Source organism: Pinus tabuliformis, chromosome 2_2 (genome assembly GCF_031772625.1).
Source record: "Pinus tabuliformis cultivar Carrire ecotype Pingquan chromosome 2_2, CPIR1, whole genome shotgun sequence".
Taxonomy (NCBI): domain Eukaryota; kingdom Viridiplantae; phylum Streptophyta; class Pinopsida; order Pinales; family Pinaceae; genus Pinus; species Pinus tabuliformis.
The window spans coordinates 255,089,930-255,109,608 of record NC_142300.1 but is presented as its reverse complement, the minus strand read 5'-3'; the positions used below and the strand labels follow the sequence as shown (position 1 = coordinate 255,109,608).

The 19,679-nt window shown below is 37.8% G+C and overlaps 1 pseudogene; it reads right to left on the bottom strand.

The window, feature by feature from the left end:
• Positions 1–4,950: 4,950 nt before the first annotated feature.
• LOC149192257 (methylenetetrahydrofolate reductase (NADH) 1 pseudogene) lies at positions 4,951–11,666 on the bottom strand (annotated as a pseudogene).
• Between the last annotated feature and the right edge of the window lie 8,013 nt (positions 11,667–19,679).

Here is a 19,679-nt window from a genome sequence, read left to right as displayed (position 1 = left end):
TAATGCCAAGAGTGGGATGTTTTTCATGGGGGTTGTTCCTCTCGGGAGCTCCCCAATAGGGAATTCCAGGGTAGAGAGCGAGTTTTCCCCTCTTCCTTCTGTTCTGTTATCCTCCATTGGTCTTTTTCCTGAATCACTTGCTTTATCTTCTGTGTCTTTTGTTTCTTCAGGTTCTTCTACCGGTTCCTCAGTGTATTCTGGTGCTTCCAGCTTCCTTTCAGGTCCTATTACTTCCTCCGTCTATTGGTCTGTTTGTGAGGAGTATTGGATATGAGGTCTCCGGGAACTCGTCCTCTGTGATGTTTCGGCCTTAGAGATGATTTCATCGATGTAAGTCTTCCTTCCTCCTTTGCCGCCTGCAAAATTAGGTTTCTTGCGTCCTCTCATACACCTGTTATTTTCACAAAGAAACCATTAATGCTTTTAGAAATCTTTAGTTGCCTTCCCCGGCAACGGTGCCAAAATGTTGGCTAGTTGAATTGTTTATGAATTAAACATTCAAGTACCACATTAATTGTCAACCAGGGAAAGTCTTTTTATTCCAAAGGCTACTATGTACTGTATGTACTTAAATTCTAAAAGCATTGAAAAGCTGTAGTATACGTGATTCTTACGCTATGTCATTACTGTACTTGTTAAAATAAAAGCAATTAATTAAAGCTACAAATCTGGAAAGCAAAGTGATGGATGCTCTGTTGGCAGAGGATCAGGACCCTATCCTCCAGGTGGGGACGTTCAGCACATGCCCCTGTAATCAGATTACTAATGCACACTGCACTCTCATTCACCAGTGAGAAACAAACTCAAGTGATTAATGAAACAGAGTACTAGCAAAACAGAAAATACCAGAGGTAATGCTATGAAATCCAAACAGAGTACCAGAAAGAAACTATTGCACACTTACACACTTGACAAGGAAGTAAATGGGTGAATCTTGTGAGGAAGGTGGGCCCAGTCCCTCTCACAAGATTCCCCAGGAAAACGAAGACTGGATTAAGTGCTCAAAACAGTTTTATATTCATCTGCCAAAAACATTTGAATACAATAAAGTTCAGACTTGCTGATGTTCTCAAGGTCTCTTCTCACAGACTGACCATAGATACTGACTAATCCCCTTTTCATGTAGATGTCTCCTCTTTATAGAGGAGACATCTATTACAATAAAGTATTACAGCCCATTCAGTTAACCCATTCTATCAAAACTAAGCGTTTCAGAACGTTGTTACAATAGTATGATAATATGTTCTTTCTTGGGTTCTGGCTGTTACACAGCTGGTAATTGACTTCGACTGTCTCCTCAGGATCTTCACATTCCTTTGCCGTTTCCCCATGTTGTTCCTGATTTAGGCCATGCTGACTGTGTTCTTCTTGCTTTAGACCTCCGCTTGATTATGCCACGTCAGGGTTCTTTAAATAGTTGCCATCTGTTATTCGCAGCTGTTACAAAATAGCTTGCTTTAGGTGATTGCTATTGCTGACTGTAGCAACTACGGAGTTGCTGCTTCTGGTGTTGCAGCAACTGCGTAGTTGTTGTTTCTGGTGTTACAGCAACTGCGTAGTTGCTATTTCTGTTGTTACAGCAACTATACATTATAATTCCTGCAAGCTTAAGGCAATTACTTGACAGTTTAGTCAGCGTTTCCAAGGATAAATATAAAGATATTCACGAATATGCAATGAACAATTAAACATAGATATGCGGGAGGTTACTTCGTACCTTGGGGTAATTATGTCATTATAAAATAAAAGCTTTCAACCTATGACTGCAAAAGGATAATAATACGGCAAAAAGATAAGGTCAAAAATAGGTCAATTCTGAGTCCCAACAATCTTGAAGGTTGTCTTCACAGCTCTAAAGCATTGGACCCCAATACTCAAGAAAATTTTCAATGAATACCTTAATAGAAGGGATCTTTTAGTTTCAAAATAATATTTAACCCATTTTTATATTTCCCGAGAGAATTATGAATAATCACATCAGAGTGCCTTGTTAAACCACATTTATATCTAAATCATACTTGATTAATTTTACCACATGGCCACCTATTTAAGAATAATCGCCATCAAACACTGAAACATTTGTTAAACAGTTTGTACCAAAATGATTAGGAAATCCAAGAATGTTCTTAATATCTAGATGAGGATATATTTCATGCAAATACTACAGATCCATTGTCTTCAATATTGCATCAAAATCAAAATATAGAGTCACCATGGTGAATCCAAAATGTCTTGAAAGATTCTTGATTCACTTTTTAAGCATGGGAAGTTTGTAACTTAATGAGTAAATAGGGATTCACTCTTCCAATGGATTTCCTAGATGAATAGATTCACCTTTGTATTTAGTATAATATCAATCAAGAGAACTAAATGGGAAGTAACTTAGGCATAATATCATGAGGAGGTGGACTCGAATCCTAGCCTACAATGAAGCGAAAAATGGTGCTACAAAATCTAATAGGCCTAATGCAAACCTCACTGGGTGGGGCCAGAGCTTACCAAAATAAGAGAAAGGGTTGTCACTATCACCTCAAAAACCTTTCTCCTTCTATTTAGTGAAATTTATCCAAAATTCAGGCTTCCTCAAATCACCTAAATGATGTTATTAAGGTGTAGAATAAAGATATATTATGTTGGATAGAGTACTAGCAAGGCCTAGGATGTCCTAGATCTTCAATACTAGGGTTCAAGTAGTGTATTCTTAGAACAAGAGTAAGGCTACTATAAGGTAATTTTTATATTACATGTAATGATAGAGGGTTCAATTTCCTATATCTTAAAATGGTATCCAACAACAAAGGGTTAATTATCTTCAAATAGAAGTTAGGATTACGCTATGAATTTTATTTATAGAGTTGTTAGGTATGCATAAGAAAAAAGAAAGAATGTGATGTCATTACCAATTAGGAGTATTTGAACATGCCCTATGATAGATTTTTCCTTTAAACAATTTGTATATGAAAATCCTAATTTAAGAACCACATTCGTCTACAAAAAAATTATTTAATGAATAAACTATTGGGTGCAATATAGAGCTTACAAATGTACCAACATTTATTTCAATTAGGATAGTTTGTGAACTTGAACATAGCACTGGAAATCCCAGAGAGAGCCCTTACAACTAGCAAAAAAAATTCTAGTCTGTCTTGCGCGTTAATCTCGACAATAAATGAAATACTGCACTAAAAGAGAATTCAATAAACACTAATCCAAATAATTAAAATCATGCAGGAAATAAAAGGAAATCCTATGATATTTAACAATGCAAAAGGAAATTGTAAGTACGAGCAAACAGAAGGGGAATCGGAATTGGAAACCAAGTAGTGCCGACACAATATCAAAAAGACTATAAATGCTTGAATAAATTCAAGAGCAAATCAAAAACCATTTTTCCTGCACTAATTCTACTGCATCTCCCTCTCTGCAAAAATAACCTAAAAGAATTAGCAAGGTTTACTATGTAAATAAACATATGAAAGAAATGGATTCAATATAGATTCTCTCACCTTCCTTGTCCCTAGAAATAAATCTTGTAAAATTGTCCAAACGTTTAAAGGAAACTACAATGGAAAATAAACATTATTGTTTTTTAAACATGTCGCAGTTTCCTTTTCATAAATGTCCGCTCTATAAGCATCATGATTTAAAATGATGGAAATATATATGTGATCTATGCTTCTGAGTAATATATGGTTTCTTGTAAGCATAGATTTAATGAATGCGTTAATACCTTGAAACCATAAACACTCAAGTCGATCTCAAGTTTTGGAATATAAATTAAATGGATTTGAATCAATTGAATAGATTCAAGTTTCACATTACAACTCATAAAGGCAGAGTGTTAATGCATAAGACGATCTTGTAAATTCAGACAATCTGAAGGGAGACAATCTTTATTCGATAGAAGGAAATATTCTGAGTGAAAGCACAATTCTTAATGCAGCAAATCAAATAACACCAATTTGAAGAAGGAAAGAAACTATAAATAACCAAATAAACTTCACATAGTAAATGATAATTTAAATGTTTTCTAATTTGATAGATGTAGAGTGGTGTCGAGTTGGTCTGGCAGCCATCCCAGCCAGCTCACACCCTCTATTCGTAACCTGATTCACACATGAATTAATATCGTTAGATGCAACAAATAAATAAATAGAGCATGGCAAGAATCACTTCAATTAATATTTAAAATCAGTTTTTACATTATGCAGACAAACACTTAACTATAGCAAGAAGGGGAAGTGATCCATAATCTATAATCCTCATGATGCTACATTGGGACCAACTTCTCGTCCCTTTTGCATGTTCCTTATGTGGTTGTGTGTGCTTATGTTATTGATGGATGAATTGACTCACTAACTTTTCGTTTTATTCAATTTATAAGCTTGCATATAGGCATCAGATTACAATTTGGGGCTTTCAACAACCAATCAAAATACACGAGGAGCAGATTATGAATCTTAACAATTTCCCAGGAATAAAATTGGGTTTGTACCTATATGTCGAAATAGGAATTGATTTTGGTAAATTGTTCCTCTTTTCCTGGAATGATGCGGTGGGTGGACAAACTTCTTCCTCAAATTTCCAAAACCATTGTCATAGTGGAGCATCTTAAGATCTGAAATTTCCTTTGCAGTTTAGTATTCACAGAACAACGCGCCTGGAAATTAAATGCATCCAATCCATTTCAAGAGACATCCACATCATATCCATGATAATATCATGTTGTTATTAATCCTTGTTTATTCTAAATAATTTTATTGTGTGTTTGGTGTGGTACCCATACCTGGATTGGAAATTTAATTCACTGCCGACTCACCTTAAATTTATCACATGTTTTCTGTAAAGCTCGCTGAGATGCTAGGATTTCTTTCATTCCAGCTGTGCCATACCACCATGAACGAGATGATCTATTTTTCGGTGATGTCAAGAGGAGACCGAAATCTAATATTAATCCAAATAGGTTGTTGGCGAAGTGCCATAAGCCCTTACAGCTTCTCCATTGTCTTTGATAGGTTTCAATGCAGCAGTAACTTCAAAACGAATCTTAGTTTTGCAAAATCCAACCATTCGCATGAAACTTGTGTAAGTTCTTATAGGCATGATGCGAAGCCCAATGGGACATTATAGCAATTTGTCGACAGTCATTTATAAACTTTAGGTAGATGTCTGTGTCATGAAATAACTATGTAATTATTAAATCTGCACTTGCATCTACTTTCAATTTCAAATAGGCAAGGTCCTTTTGATAATCTTAGTCAGTGGCATCCATGTCATTATTCATCATATCAGGATGGGGCTTTGGATAGCCAGCAACTGTAATCCCAAAATAGTCACCATACTTTGATCTAATTTGCTTAACCAGAACAAGAGCATATGCGAATCCAACCTCACCTTGGAAAAACTTTTCTTGTTCATGTGGAGAATTTCCATGAAGAGCCAACACATTTTTAATACCAATTTATTTAATGGTAGTCAAAGAGTTATGAAACAAACTCACAAAAAGATAGAAAAGATAGTTGAATGCCTTAGAATTCAGCCTCTTCGAGGGGGCAACCTCCTTTACATTACACAAATCAACAATTCTTGGATGATTCAAATGACAAAACCTCATTTCTATATATATGAGTCTAAGGAGTCTCAATATAACCCAGCCGACCTAATAATAATAATACAAAGGCACAAAAATAACAATAGAGGGACTCTATGGGGCACAGTAATAACAATATAGGTACAATAGGGGTACAACAATATTAATAAGGGATACAACTACAATAGTAATGGGGTAATCACTAGTATTGTAGGGACCTAACATGCCCCTCTCCTTCAAAAAAGTGTTGTCCTCAATGCTTGAGTAGTTCTGGATGCTTTTGTATAAAATTCTCATCCTCCCATGTGGAAACTTCAGTCGATAAGTTCAGTGGATATGATACGCCGAAATTGATCGATTTCATAGCTGTCGAGTTCTTGTTTCTGTGACTACTTCCTATTCCAATATAATTTTTCCTTCCTCGTCAAGTTTTGGCAATATTGTTTGAACTGGGAGCTTGTCGCCTATAACCTTCTTTAGACATGAAACATGGAAAACTGGGTGCAATCGAGAAGCTGCAGGAAGCTCCAATTTGTATACCATGGTACCAATCTTTTGCAACACCTTGTACGGACCATAATACTTTGGTGATAATTTATTATCCTTCTTAACTTGCTTGAGGAACATTTGTTTATATGGTTGTAGCCATAGGAATACCCAATCACCTACTTCAAAATTTCTTTCACTGGGATGTTGATCTGCCTATTGTTTCATTCTATTATGTGCCAACACGAGGTTATCCTTTAAGAGTTGGAGGACTTGTTGTTGATGCTCGATGTGATGTTCCACTGCTTGAACCTTAGAATTTTCTTTTAAATATGATGTGATGGATGGTGGCTCATATCCATAAAGTGCCATAACATGGGGTCATTTTTGTTGCTGTATGGAACGAAGTGTTGTACCACCATTCAGCCAAAGGAAACCATTTGACCCATTGTGCCTGTTTATCAGATACAAAGCAACAAAGATATCCTTCCAAACATTTGTTTACTGTCTCAGTTTTCCCATCAGATTGAGGATGATAAGATGAGCTATGAGCTAATTGAATATTGAGAAAAGAAAATAATTCTGTCCAAAAATTTCCAGTGAAAATGGGGTCTCTGTCACTTACAATAATCTTTGCATTTCCATGTAGCTTTTGAATTGTTTCCATAAATGTAGTAGAAACTGTACTGGCTTTAAATGGATGTGATAATGCACAAAAGTGTGCATACTTGGTAAGTCTGTCAACTACCACCATGATGACACTCTTTCCCTCAGACTTGGGTAAACCTGTCATAAAATCCATTGAAACCTCCTCCCAACGTTGGCTTGGAATGCATAAAGGTTGTAATAGACTTGAGGCCTTAATTGTTTCAACTTTATTTTGTTCGCAAACCAAAAATTCTGCCACAAACTTTTGAATATCTGATTTAAGGCCATCCCAAAAAAGTTCCTTCTTAACCCTGTGGTAAGTTTTTAAAAATCCTAAGTGCCCTCATAAGGGAGAAGTGTGCAATTCCATAAGAATCTTTTGTTTGAGTTGGGAATTATTACAGAGGTATAAGAAATCTTTGTACCATAATGAATCATTTTGCCAGCTAAATGGATAAGATGTACTGGAATCATTTTGTAACTTTCAAATAAGTGCCCACACTTCTTCAACATTCTTCCATTCCTCCCTTTCTTCGTTTATCCAATCCGTTTGGATAATAGAAATGGCGCACAACAATGCTTCCACATTCTCATCCTTTCTTGAGAGTGCATCTGCCACCACATTTTTCTTCCCTTTTTTTTAGATGATTTCAAAGTCATAACCCAACATCTTTGTGACCCACTTTTGTTGCTCTTTAGAGGATAATCTTTGTTCTAAAAAGTATTTAAGGCTGTCATGATCCATTTTTACCTTGAAGTGTCTTCCCATTAGGTAGGGTCGCCATTTCTTAAGTGCATGTAGTATTGCCAACATTTCCTTCTCATAAATAGCTTTGTGTAAAAACTGTCCCTGGATTGGATGAATTTCAAAAGCAATGGGTCTTTCATCTTGCATTAGAACAGCACCAATTCCATTTCTTGAAGCATCACATTCCAAAATAAAGGTTTTTGTGAAGTCTAGTGCAGCTAAGACCGGTGCTTGGCACATTGCCTCTTTAAGATGTTCGAAGGCCTTTGTTGCTTCTAGAGTCCATGAAAATGCATCTTTCTTCAATAATGTTTTCAGAGGTGCTGTTATTCTCCCATAATCCTTAACAAACTGCGATAATACCCTGTCAATTGGAGAAATCCTCGCAGATGCTTTATGGATGTAGGGATTTTCCATTCCTTAATGGCTTTAATTTTGCTAGGGTCTACCTTAACTCCTTCATGAGATATAATATGACCCAGATATTCCAACTCTTGTACGCCAAAGAAACATTTGGATCTTTTTGCATATAATTGTTTCTCCTCCAAGAGTTGTAGCACCCTGTCAACATGATCCTTCCAAGACTTGTTGTAGATTAGTATATCATCAAAAAATACTAACACAAATTTTCTAAGAAAGTGTTTGAAAATGGAATTCATCAAACCTTGAAATGTACAAGGTGCATTGGTAAGGCCAAAAGGCATGACAAAAAATTCATAATGACCCTCATGAGTTCTAAATGATATTTTCGGAATGTCTTCGTCTTCATTCTGATTTGATGATATCCTGAACGAAGATCCAACTTGGTGAAGTAAATTGATCCATGCAATTCATCAATGATAGGAATGGGAAACTTATCTTTAATAGTGAGCTTGTTGAGCTCCCTATAATCCGGACACATGCTCCATGATCCATCCTTCTTGTGCACCAATACTACTGGAGCAGAGAAAGAACTTTGACTAAGTTGAATTATACCATCCTCTAGCATTTTTGCCACCATACATTCAATTTCTCTCTTTTGGGCATAGGGATATCTGTACGGCATGATGTTTGGAGTTACACTTCCTGGAATTAGATGAATAGCATGATCATGATCACGAATAGGTGGGAGACCTTTGGGAGTCTCAAATACCTTGGAATGATTGTCTAAGACTTTTTGGAGATCTGGAGAAATAAATGATTTCGATGTGGAAACATGTAGTGAACACAATTGTGCAATTACACCTCTTTGTTCCTTTTTTAAAAGCTTTGTCATGCTGTTAGAGCTGATTATATTTCCTAGTTTCCCTGTAATACCCCTTAATTCAACTTCCTTTCCTTCTACAGAAAATTTCATGAAAAGTTCTTGAAAATTAAAAGGTATTGTACCCAAGGATTGCAGCCCTTGGACTCCTAGTACAACATCAACACCTCACATTGGAATGGAAAGCATTGGGCTAGTCAATACATATTCTCCCATGGATAGCTTGATATTATGGCACCTTCCAGAGCAATTTATTATTCCTCCATTTGCAGCCATCACTTGACACTCTGGTGATGGATATAGGAAGCAATTCAATTCTTTTGCTACCTTACAATGAATAAAATTGTCGGTACTTCCTGAATTAATCAACAATATTACCTTTTCTTCTTGATTTGTCCTTCTATCTTGATGGTTTGAGGAGTGGTAATTCCCACCAATGCATTACAAGATATGGTCAGATTCATTTCTTCTTTATCTAGGCTTTGTTCCTGGAGTATATCCTCTTCTTTTAACCTTTCTTGCTCTTTTTCTTCTTCCTCTTCACAATCTATGTAGAATAATTTCTTCTCAGCACACTTATGATCTTTAGTGTATTTGCTATCACAACTGTAACAAAGCCCTTTTTGCTATTTTTTCTTCCAATTTTTGTGGTGTCAACCTTATAGGTTGTGGAAGACTATGGGCAACAACACTTCCATCTTTATAGTTGTGAGTGGTATGCTTCCTGGCTGCCATAATTTTGCTTTCCATTTTTCTTGCTAACCTGAATGCCTTCTCTAATGAATCAGGTTCCCAAAGGTGAACATCATGTTGGATATTATCCTTTATAGTCCCTATGAACACATCAATCCTATGCTCCTCTGGAATATTTTTTACCCTTATGTTCAATTTTTGGAACTCCTCAATGTGCTTCATTCTTGAACCCTTTTGTTTGAGACATATGAATTGGCTAAAAAAAGTGTTTATTTTTGTATCCTCGTAATGTATTGTCAATTGTTCTGTAAAAATTGCCCAAGTGATGATTTGTTTACGAGAGAAAAGACATTAATACCATACAAACTGATTTGGTTCCAAATATAAAGTTTCAATGCGTACCTTTTGTGTGTGTTGCACATTATTGAGATCAAAAAATTGCTCCATCTGTAATATCCATGTTGCGGGATCCTTGCCATCAAACTTCCTCATATCGATTTTTGGAATATGGTGGGTCTTCTATCCAACATTAGAGTCTATGAAATCATGATTAACATTTATTTTATCCACATCATGATTTTCCTTTACCACCCTTTCACCATTAGTAAGTATTTCTTGTAGAAAACTTGTCAAATCTGTCTTCAAATCTGCCATGTCTATCTTCAAATATTTCTTCAAATCATCCATCTTAGCTCCCACGCCATTCATCTTAGCTTCCATGCCCTTTATCCTAGATTCCACACCATTTATCTTAGCTTCTGTTAGCTTTTGTGAGAGTGACATTTGTTGAACTTGGTCTTGTAATTTTGATATATCATGTAGTATTTCTTTCTCTTCTTAATGGGTCATGCTAGAGCTTTCAGGTTGCTTACTAGGTGTTTGCATTTTCTTTCCTCGGGTCATATGTTACCAATAATAATTCTCTACTATGCCCTTTGAATTCCTCCAAAATAATTTTTCAAACCAAGTTTAAGCAAAAATTTTAAAAAATCTACACACCTTTTTTCACTTTGTAGGAGCTTGATATTGCCTTTGATGTATCTTTATAATTTCAGATCATCCAATTTTGAAATTATGACCTATAGTAGCCCTCTATGTCTTCTTTCCTATTCCACCAGTCTGATCCAAACTAGATTCTCCAAGGAAGAGATATACCAAATCTCCTACGATGACCTAATTATAGACTAGTTCAGTAGAGCGAACTTGTATGACATGCCATGTGTTCCTGTTTCGACCTTTGGCTCTGAAAAATATATACAAGAAACTAAAATCCATCCCCTTTCTGTAACTTCTTATGAAATTTCAATCGGATGCTTAGAGAGAAATTTATGATGATTTTCCCTAGGTCACTTGTTTGGAATGTAATTCAGGATTCTGCAAAAAGACTAACTTCCTCAAATCATATCTCCACAAATATAGTGCGAAAAGCCCTGAAATTCAGATCCGAGGTTCAATGTGATTTCTTCTCAAATGGATTTTTGTTTTATCTTCTGAAGCATTGCAGAAATAAATTTATAGCGGAAATTCAATGACGACCTATTTGGAGTAGCGAAACCCTAGAATCCAAAGCTCTGATACCAAATGTTATGAAACCAACTCACAAAAAGATAGATGAATGCCTTAGAATTCAGCCTCTTCAAGAGGGCAACCTCCTTTAAATTACACAAATGAATAATTCTTATATGATTCAAATGACAAAACCTCCTTTCTATATATAGGAGTCTAAGGAGTCACAATATAACCCAGTCGACCTAACAATAATAATATAAAGGCACAAAAATAACAATAGAAAGATTCTATGGGGCACAGTAATAACAATATGGGGACAATAAGGGCACAACAATATTAATAAGGGATACAACTACAATAGTAATGGGGTAATCGCTAGTATTGTAGGGACCTAACACAAAGCATGGTTAATTTTATCCACTGGCATGCATCATAACATCTGCAAAAATCATGTTCTACATCTTGTTAGATATGTCTTGTGTGAGATATGGAGTGGATCCTCCAGCACCTCATGTGATGTCATAAAATGAAGGATGATATTCTACCATTTGGTCCAAATATGGAATGGATGATTCCACACATCGTAGTTGATGTAAACGTATGCACAACACTCATTCTTCCTTATGTTTCTCTCTCGTTGACATGAAACACCCTGATAATGAAACACAATTAAGAATTGATGTAACACTGGAATAGGAATTGTACAAGATCAGCACCACTAGATTTGAATGATTAACATGTCTACGCATTCCTTGACTACATTGTAAGAATGTGAGTGTAGTCCAAAAACTCTTCAAAGTGCAGGAAGCCCACTGTAACTGGTGCAAGGATCCCAATTGGTATAGGAATGTGTTGCATGGTACAAGAATCTGTTGCATTGTCCAAGAAGGTAAATGTAGGACCAAATCTTGTATAAAAGCATGATTGAACTAGTTTTAAACTTTCAACATACAAACATTTATTAATAATGTTTTAATCATGTTAAAACAAGGGAAGTAACAAATACTTGGTGTCACATGGAGTGAGTCGATCTTGCGGACAAGATAGACCTTCCTAGAATCTAACGATATCTAGTGACAAGCAAGCCAATCAAAAACTATCTTTCTCTAAATATGCATTTATAAACAAAGGCAATCAAGTGTTTAGGCCTACCTTGCGTCCAATGCAAGTTTGTGGAAGCCTCACTCCTTTGATCCAAATGAGCTCCCTTGTTGCGAATCTGCAAACACAAACAAGGAAACAAATTAAATAGCACCTGAAAAGCCAATATCATTAAGCATACTTAAAATGATCATCAAGGAATTCATGAAACAAATGACATAAGACAATTTGTTGAGAAAAATGAATATGATTGTATTAATTCAAATCAAAGAAGAACTTTACAACCTGTGCCTTGATGCTGTACAAGCTCCTCCCAGGGTCCAACAAGAAGTCTCCTCTACTTTGACAAGTTTCACTCTCTTCCCAATGAAGCCAAAAAGGTATGTGATCTCTCCTCTCAAGCTTAACTAGGAAGTCTCAATTCCACCAGCATTTACCCTCAAAAATGTTCAGCTTCTAACCTCCCTAGCAACTAGCCCAATGCCTTAATTTATAGTGCAATGGAGGGAAGTTACTAGGTCCTCCTTCAAAGGGATAAAGCCCTCCTTCAAAGGGATAACTCCTCTCATCAAGGGATTAGCTCCTTCTCTTTTGGGATGCATGAACCACCTAAGAGCGACCAATCCACGTCAAAATTCCTTCTAGAATCATCTAGAATTAACCAAAAGTGAGTTTTTTAGAATAAACTTGCGCCTTTTTGACTTTCACAGGGGTCCGCACCCACTCCTTTAGGGACAGAGCGGGCAGGTCCGCAGTTTTTGTGAACAGGGGGTGCGGGACTGCAGGCAATAGTGAGAGAAAGTGCGGAACCAGAGCTTTGTTGATTTTCAATGTCTTTCTCTCATTTTCAAAGCTTGACTTGAAGAGCTGAAGTCTGAGACTTGCTTACGAGGACAGTACAAGTGATGATAGACCCATACTGACTGCAAATAATCATGGTGACGATATTTTTTTGTAACAGATTGCCCCCTAAAGTGTGAAGTCTGTAGTAGATGAGGATTTCATTTATCATTTAGGAAGAGTGAAGTACTTTATCATTTCGAGAATCTTGTGGAGAGCCCGGTCGGAACCTGTAAAAACATTCAATGCAAGATATATATATGAGATCATATCATCGCTGAGGTAGGCATTCCCATTCTCAGATCAAAACTGACTTAGAAAACTAACTACTGCTCTGATATAGGAATGATCTTGTAATACATCACAAGTATAGACACATGTAGACATAGTATGGATGCAACCATCTGTTTATGAATAGTCCACCATATAATGAATACAAAATTCCTCGCAGCCTGGATTGCGGAAACTAGATCCAGGGTCTTCATTTCTACTTCCCGAAATATTACGATTCTATCCATGCAAATGAATGTGTTGAAGTCGAACATGGTAGAAACCACTTGATTACCAGTCAATGATGTAAACTGTTAACAAGTGTGAGAGAAACCACCAGTGATGTCAATGGCTCTCAAAGTACCCAATACAATCCATGAGATGTGAATAGATGTGTTGATGTCGAACATGTCACGGAATCCTTTGATCGAAGGTCAATGATGCAACCTGTCGTCAAAGGCGAGAAACCAGCCATTGAGGCATGCAGATCCCAAGGTACTGACGATTTATAGATCATGTTTCTAGATAATGAGCTGAAGTTGATAGAAAGCGATCCATCACAGGCAAGCCCACAACACGAAATCATAGATCAAGTTGAAGAAATTTAGTTGCAAGGACTGACTCAGGGATGGTCAAGATGGATGACAGATATTTTGCAGATGAATGGCTTTATTGGCAGTGACCTCTTGAACACATAACGACACAACAGATGTTTGGTGACAATTGACCCAAAGTTAATACCCAAAAACCGGCTAAAGGCTTTCAATGTGGTTTGATCAACTGTTAGGCAAAGGATTTCCCAACCTAGGTGAATAAAAGTGTCGTGTTCAAGAGTGGTTACAAAGTATGACAAACAGGCTCATTTTTCTCTCTTTTCCCCCACCATTTCTGGCAAGTACCTCTTTATTTTTGACAAGCTTGAGGAGGATAACATTTGCTTGATTATAAGCTCATCCTTCAGATGAGTCTAACTTAGTTTAAATTCGAACCCTAAGAAGGAGTGGTTCGTTCCTGTTTGTAATTGAATAGCTCCTTTACTGTGGAATTTTAACGAGTCCAGTATAGGAGAAACTCGGCGTTTTTCAATTTTAGAGTCTGAAAAAACTTAAGAAGACTCCAGGGTTGACCTTTTTCGTAAATTTGTGTCTCCCAAGCCAGAAAAAGTATAAAATAATACTTGAGAGAACCGTTTGATCTTTACGACCAAGGAGTACTTTTCGTAATTAGTGCCCCTAATCCGAAAAAGTAAAAAAGTGATCAATGACACGTCATTTTATAACCAATATCGAATTTGAAACAACAAAAATCTGGCAATCTTTTCATGTTTTTACGGTCAGAAAAGGAGCTGTAAGTGGACCGTCTTTTTAGTTCTGTTTTAACGAGTTTAAAAAGAAAAACTCGGCGATCTTTTCATGTTTTAGGAGTTGGAAAAGAGCTTAAAGGTGACTCTAAATATTTTTTCGTTGAAAATTATCGATTTCGCCTGAACAATCCATTATCCTGAACAAAAATTGCAAACATTACTCATACCTGTTTGAGATGGATAAAAATGCTGTGAAAATTACCTTTCTAAAGTGAAACATAAACAAATTTACAATTTATTTATTCAAAAAACTTATAAAAAGGGCTTTCGTCAATGCATTTTTACCGTTTAAGTATTTGGGTGAGAAAATAGTGCTTTTGTTCAGAAACTTCCGGTGAAGACTGTGGAAAATCCATCCGTCAGAATCGAACACCGTCTCCTCCAGGTAATCCACATCATCATACTCTTCAATATCAACTGTTTCAATTTGTGTTTTAGGGTTTTATTTGATTTTTTAGAGGGTTTTTAAGCTAGAATCCCGTGCGCGGGGGCCCGCAGGCGTAACAATGGCAGTGCGCGGACCCCGACTTTTTCTCAATGGGGAAAAAGTCAGGGGTCCACACCTTCCATGAAGGCAAGGTGCGGACCCATGCATTGTCTCTAATAGAGAGGGTGCAGATCCTGTAGCAAGGGTTTTTAACCCAAAAATTTTCAAAATTGACCGAAACAACTTAATTTCTTGCATTCTAATTTTCCTTTTTGTTGGATGTAGAGTGTACATCATGCTTGATTGGCGAGAATGGGAGCATGAGGATGTGGATCTTGCCGCGTTGAATCACCAACCTTTGATCGATGCATTGAAGTCATGTGGCTTGTACAAATTCTGGGCCATACCTAGCATGAGGGGCCAGCTAGATTTCATGCAGTGGCTGGTAGACAGGTGGAGCATACAGGACCAGTGCTTCTTCATTGGTGGCCACCAGCTCGAAATTGAGCCGGCAGATATATACTTTTTGACTGGTTTGCCTAAGAGAGGTGAAGACTTGACTCTATTCGGGACTAGGCCAGGTGGCCAATCTGTCGATGGCCTCCGGCTAGAGTTCTGCAACAGCCAAGCTAGAGACAAAGGGATAGATATTAAAACCATATCCCGTCCTGAACTCATGGTGATCATGTTTGTCGTTACCAGACTTTGCAGGAGTTCCGCACTACATATTGCCACCGGATCCCAGATGCGGATGGCAGTTGACTGCTTTCGAGGCACCACATTCAACTGGTGCGATGTTGTGTTGGCTAATGTAAAAGGCCAACTGACCAGAGCCAAGAACGGACAACTGAAGACCTTTGATTATGGGGCTTTGGTTGTGAGTTTTGGTCTGGAGAGGGTCCCAATGTTGGTCCCGCAGCACCTTACTGTTGGAGTTGTGCTTCCTCGAGAGCCCAAACTGATGCGATGGGTTGCAGTTATGGCCTATCATCCGGACAAGGGGACAGAGGTCGTTCGATTCAAACCTGAGTATTTCCATTGGTTGGAAAACCAAGTTTTTGCTATTCAGGACTTCCCTTATGCTGGGGTATATTTTCATGGTGACCTAGACATGGCTCTTCCACGAGGAGAGCAATGGGATGACTCAGGTAAAATCATTTTCAACATTTTCCTATTAATTTTTTTTTTGTTTTTATTCCGTCCCAAAACTAATAGTAAAAGTTTCAAATGCAAATGTGGGTCCACAGCGACCAGCTGCTCTCCGGCCTTACGAGAGGAAACAAACAGCTGCAGCGGAGCCAGCCCCGCAGGACGAATCAGCAAAAACCTTGGTCGAGTTGGAGAGTCATCTAGAGCGCTTGACAAGAGACATTCCAGAGACCAGCATAGATGACATTCCTCGTCGACTTCAGCGCTATGTGATTGGGGTCCCAAGACCTTTTAGGAGGTTCCTTTGTAAAGTGGCCCGTGCAGTGGTTTCTTATCGAGATCATCACCAGTGATAGGATGATCGCCTATTGTAGGCACATATGACATTTTTGCTTTTTGTACTTATCATTTTTGCCGATCATAAGGTGTTTTTCAACCTATGATCGAGGACGATGTACATTTTGACACACTCCTATATATATCACTATTACCGGCTTATCTCGTAAATCATGTTATGGAATGCTTTTAAATTTACATGTATGATTATTGCAAATGTCTACTTAACATTCGAGAAGCAATTGCATCTGCTAATGTATTTAAAGATCTTGGAATATGCTGATATTCAATATAATCAAATTCACGTTCCAAGAGACGCAAAACCAAAAATAATCTCAATAACACTGGATTTATAATGGCATACACTCTATTAAGTTGTAATACAACGAGTTCAGAATCTAACCTCACTATCAAACTCCAAATCCCAAATGAAATAGATTCAGATAATAACTCAATCACTGCACTATACTCGGCAATGTTGTTTGTTGTTTGACTGAGGCTTACCCCATGCATAGATAGCAACTCGTCAGAGGGCGAATTGATAACCCAAGTTGCAGAAGAAATGTTCCGTGTATTACGACAAGCACCATCAGCGAAACCAATGTATGTTTGGAGAGGCCTCGACATCTGCAATATCAAGAGTAAAACCAAGATAAGCAAGAATAATGACGAAAAACACTCTCTAAGCTAAGCACACTTTTTAAACTAAAACACACCAGTTAGAAAGAAAACTATCCTAACTAAAAATCTCCATACCCATTCTTTAAGCATAATACCTCTTCAGGTAAAGACCATTTTTGGGTTTACCTAAAGAGTCCCCGTCAAAGTCTACCAATTCATAGGCCTCTTTTGCTAGCTTTCGCTTGACAACATAGGGACCATGCCACATAGGAACGAATTTTCCAGCGCCTAATTTATCATTAGCTTGATCGTACAATAAGACTAGATCTCCTTCCGAAAAATTTCGAGGGGTCACATTTCGATCATACTGAGCTTTCATACGTTTTGCGTGAGTTCCGATCGCCAATGCAGCATCACGTCAATTCTCATCTAATTGAGCCAAGTATAATAAACGTTTTTCCTCTTTGGAAGTGGCTGGAAGTAACTTGATGGCCATTTGCAATGATGGGATTTCGCATTCAATGGGTAACACAGCTTCCAGACCATAAACTGGTTGGAAAGGAGTGAAACCCATTGAGGTTTTTACTGAGGTTCGATACACCCAAAGCGCTGAAAATAGCATGTTATGCCAAATCGACCGATGAATCCCAATGATTCGTCAGATCATGATGACTAAAACTTTGTTGATGGATTCAACCAGACCATTAGCTTGTGGATAATAAGGAGTTGAACTATCGTGACGCAAGCCAAGCTGGCCTGTAAGTTCGGTCATCATAACGTTTCAAAAATGACGCCCATGATCAGTGATAATCGCTTGTGGAACACCAAACCTAGCAATTATATGATTGAACACGAAAATTGCAGCTATTTTGCCGTCTGCCTCAAATGTAGGCATCGCCTCGGCGCACTTGGTAAAATAATCTACCGCAAGGATGATATATGCATGCCCCCCGGCCGAGTGAGGGTTACATGTAATAAAATTGATACCCCATTTGGCAAAAGGACTAATGGCAATTATAGGGTGGAGAGGAGCAGGTGGAGCGCACATCTTTTGATCAAAAATTTGGCAGTTGTGGCATTTTTGGACCGCGTTAATACAATCTTTAAACAAAGACGACCAAAAGTAGCCAGCGCATAATATCTTTTGGGTTGTGGCATACCCAGACATATGATTGCCACACGCTCCAGAGTGATAGTCATTTAGAACCCTTTCAGCTTCCTCGTGAGTTAAACAACGTCGAAAAACAAAGTCCGCCCCACGATGATAAAGAGTATCTCCAATAATCCTGAATTGTTGGGACTGGAATCGTATTTTCCGACGTTCTGACCTTGAAAGTTCTGGCTGAAAGGATTGGGTCCGAAGATAAATGATGATATCTCCATACCACAGATCTAAAGTGCTGATTAGAAATAAGCATTCGTCCACAATGGGCTCCTCCGCCACAGTTTCCGTGTCAACACGCGGGAAGTCACACATTAACTCCGCAAAAACTAAAGATTTCTTAGACTTAGATTTTATAAATTCCAAGTCAAACTCCTACAAGATCACAATCCATCTGGAGTACTTTCCCCCTAGCAATTTCCTTGGTCAAAATGTAGATCATAGGGTTGCAATAAGAAATTACTATAGTTTTACGTAGTAAAATGTAGTGACAAAAACGTTGGACAACTTGAACAGCTGCCAATGCCAATTTCTCCACATGTGAGTATTTTAGCTCAGTTGGATTTAAAGTTCGACTAAGGTAATATATCACATGTTCAGTACTGAATTTATCTTCCTGAACTAAGACCATTCCAATGGTGGAATGAGAGGCGGTGAGATACAAGAAGTAGTCCTGGTTGTAGTTGGGAGGATGCAATAACGGTGCATGGGTCAACGCATGTTTTAGTGCATCAAAAGATTTCTGAGCTATCTCATCCCAATAGAATGGAGTATTATGTTTCAACAACCGGGTAAAACCCTTTGTAACCTCGGCGTAGTTAGGAATGAATCATCGTAAAAAGTTTGCTTCCCCTTGAAAACTTTGGAGTTGGCGAAGACTCGAAGGAGGAGGAAATTTGACAATAGCTTCAACCTTCGAGGGATCGGCGCGAATGCCGGCTATCGAAACAAAAAACCCCAACAATCGACCCGTTTCTATACAGAAAACACACTTGTGTGGATTCAACCTAATCTAATAATGCCTACACCTCATAAAGATTGCTTGTAAATGGATGAGATGATCAGCTCGATGTAATGAATGAGCAGGCAAATCATCGAGATAGGGTTGCACAATGTGCTTGATGTCATGAAACGCATAAGACATGGCCCTTTGAAAAGTTGCCCCAGCATTCTTGAGCCCAAAGGGTAATTTTCAATAAGAAAATGTCCCCCATGGACAAATGAAAGCCGTTTTTGGTTGATCGGCAGGTAAAATATTGATTTGATTGTATCCAGAAAAACCATCCATGAAGGAGAATATTTTGCTGTCGGCACAATCATCAATGATTTGATCGATATAGGGAGTTGGGTAATTGTCCTTTTGACAGGCTTGATTAATGTCCCTATAATCGATACATATTCTTATTGTCCCTTGCTTTTTGTTAACCGGAACAATATTCGATACCCAATCCGTTAACGAAATCGGATAAATGAAACCTGCTTTGAGTAATTTT